This window comes from Bison bison, unplaced genomic scaffold (genome assembly GCF_000754665.1).
Source record: "Bison bison bison isolate TAMUID 2011002044 unplaced genomic scaffold, Bison_UMD1.0 scf7180017864526, whole genome shotgun sequence".
Classification (NCBI taxonomy): Eukaryota; Metazoa; Chordata; class Mammalia; order Artiodactyla; family Bovidae; genus Bison; species Bison bison.
This window is the reverse complement of record NW_011495077.1, coordinates 3,132,879-3,135,952: the sequence shown is the minus strand read 5'-3', so window position 1 is coordinate 3,135,952 and position 3,074 is coordinate 3,132,879. Positions and strand designations below refer to the sequence as shown.

The 3,074-nt window shown below is 39.4% G+C and overlaps 1 pseudogene; it reads right to left on the bottom strand.

Annotated features, from left to right (window-relative positions):
• Window positions 1-1,313: 1,313 nt before the first annotated feature.
• LOC104982103 lies at window positions 1,314-2,528 on the bottom strand (annotated as a pseudogene).
• Window positions 2,529-3,074: the final 546 nt, after the last annotated feature.

The window sequence follows — 3,074 nt, the reverse complement described above, 5'->3', positions numbered from 1 at the left end:
ATTGATGCTTTTGAACTGTGGTGTTGGAGAAGACTCTTGAGAGTCTCTTGGACTGCAAGGAGATCCAACTAGTCCATTCTGAAGGAGATCAGCCCTGGGATTTCTTTGGAAGGAATGATGCTAAAGCTGAAACTGCAGTACTTTGGCCACCTCATGTGAAGAGTTGACTCATTGGAAAAGACTCTGATGCTGGGAGGGATTGGGGGCAGGAGGAGAAGGGGATGACAGAGGATGAGATGGCTGGATGGCATCACTGACTCGATGGACGTGAGTCTGAGTGAACTCCGGGAGTTGGTGATGGACAGGGAGGCCTGGCGTGCTGGGATTCATGGGGTCGCAAAGAGTTGGACACGACTGAGCGACTGATCTGATCTGATCTGATTGTCTGACAGAAAAGACTAATCAAATAAGAAAAAATTTTTTCACAATCCTTGGAAAAGCCCACTTCTATAATAACCCATAGACCAACACAACTTTCAGCCCATATCCATTGTGGTTTTGGACAATCTTGTAATTAACTTCCAGGATGTTGATATTGGGCCCAGCAGTGAGGAGGAGGGGTTGTATATTTAAAGTCTTCAAGTAACAAACTTTTTCTCTGTCTGCATCAATCAGCACAGGCAGAGAATCCAGACTAAATGGAACTCAAGGGTTGTCTAGAATGAGACCCATACAGGGTTGCGTTTTTTCCTTACTGTATACATCCCAGCCTTGGATCCATTCACTTCCAAGCTAGCACTGTATCTTTGGGCTACTCCTGAAACCTCAAAATTTTTCATTCAATTCAACTGACACCTGTCTCTTGAACACTTTCATCTGTTGCCACTGATATTTCCTCTTGCATCATTTAAAGTAAATCTAAGGTTTCATTGATGGCTCAGTGGTAAAGAATCTGCCTGCCAATGCAGGAGACAAGGGTTTGATCCCTGATCCCACATGCCGCATATGAAATAGGTAACTAATAAGAACCTGTTATATAGCACAGAGAACTCTACTCAATACTCTGTAATGGCCTATACAGGAAAAGAATCTTTAAAAAAAAAAAAAGTGGACATATATATAACAGATTCACTTTGCTGTACACCTGAAACTAACAGAACCTTGTAAATCAAGTATACTCCAATAAAAAGTTTAAAAGTATTAAAGGAAAGCCAGCATCATATAAACAGCATACACTTAAGGAGCTGAATGCTTAACATACAGAGTCATGTTTTTTTTATTCACTGGTATATTAAAGGTCTATTTCAAGATGCTTCTCTTGTATGCTTCATTTGTTTTTTTAGCAAGCAAAGCCCTATAAAGGATGGCTTCATCTATTCCTCATAGTCAGATTCATCTTCATCTTGACCAATCTGGAAGTAACAAAGTTCCTAAGTCTGCTTCTCAGATGCAACCACATGAAGCCATTGTTCTTTTGAAGGTATTTCTTGGTAAAGTATTATAAATACCTTTTAGAGAACTGTTTCTGAGAAACAACTGTGATTTTATTCTTGAAGGATTCAATGTGAGTAACATTCCCAAGATCTCTAATCTTTCCATTCACTTTAACCTTCTCCTATAGAAACCGTTCAAAATTTCCAGAGTCAAAAGTTCTATCTTTTGACTCTGTGAGTAAGGTTCAAATCAAATCTCCAGGTTGACTTTCTTGGGCTTCTTGTCTTTCTTCAGTACCATCTTGGAGACTGGCCTCTTGATCTCCCCTTGGCTTTTTTCCCTTAATATTTATTTTATCTTATTTGGCTGGATCAGGGTTTAGTTGCAGCATGAAGGGTCTTCAGTCTTCATTGTGGCATGTGGACTCTTAGTTTTGGCATGTGGGACCTAGTTCCCTGTCCAGGGAATCGAACTCAGGCCCCTGCATTGGGAGCTTGGAGTCCTAGTCACTGGACCACCACGGAAGTCCCTTGCCTATTTTCTTGATGGTGCTTTCTGATGAATAGAAATTTTTAATTTTGATGAAATCCAATTAACCAATCCTTTATGGTTTATACTTTCTGGATCCTCCCTAAGAATTCCCTGCCTACCCAGGGGTCACAAAAATATTCCCCTAGCACTTCTAGTAGCTTTATTATTTTAGCTCTTATGTTTCAGCCTATAATCGGACTCAAATTGGGTTTTGTGTATAGTGTGAGGTAGGGATTGAGGTCCTTTACTTCTCATATGGATATCCAAATTTTCTAGCACCATTTATTAAGGATATTTTCCTTTCCCCATTGAATTTGCTTTGTTATTTTAATAAAAAATCATTTGTTTGTATATATGTGGATCTATATCTGGACTCTCTTATTTGATTCCATTAGTTTATTTGACCATCCATTCTCCAGTAGCATATTATTTTGGCCGCAGTTTGGGTTTGTCTTTTTTCCTTTTTTTTGTCTGAAACATGTCATTACTTTGATTTCATATTTTTTAAAGTTTTACTGGAGTATAGTTGATTTACAATGTTGTGTTAGTTTTGGGTGTAGAGCAAAGTGAATCAGTTATACATATATCCATTCATTTTAAGATTCTTTTCCCATATACGCCATTACAAAGTTTTGAGTAGAGTTCCCTGTGTTATACAGTAGGATCTCATTAATTATCTATTTTATATATAACAGTGTATATATGTCAAGCCCAGCCTCCCAACTTACCCTCCCTGCTTTCATAATTTAAAAGGTATTTCTGTTGGAGATAGAATTACATTTGCAGGGTGTTTTTTTTTTTTCTTTCAGCACCTTAAGAAAGGTCATTCAATTTCTGCAGCTTCCAAAATCTTGATGCAAAATGATCAAATCTTACTGTTGCTCCTTTGAAAGTACATCAGTTCGGTTCAGTTCAGTCGCTCAGTCATGTCAAACTCTTTGAGACCCCATGAATCGCAGCATGCCAGGCCTCGCTGTCCATCACCAACTCCCGGAGTTTACTCAAACTTGTGTCCATCGAGTCCGTGATGCCATCCAGCCATCTCATCCTCTGTCGTCCCCTTCTCCTCCTGCTCCCAATCCCTCCCAGCATCAGAGTCTTTTCCAATGAGTCAACTCTTCGCATGAGGTGGACGAAGTACTGGAGTTTCAGCTTTAGCATCAGTCCTT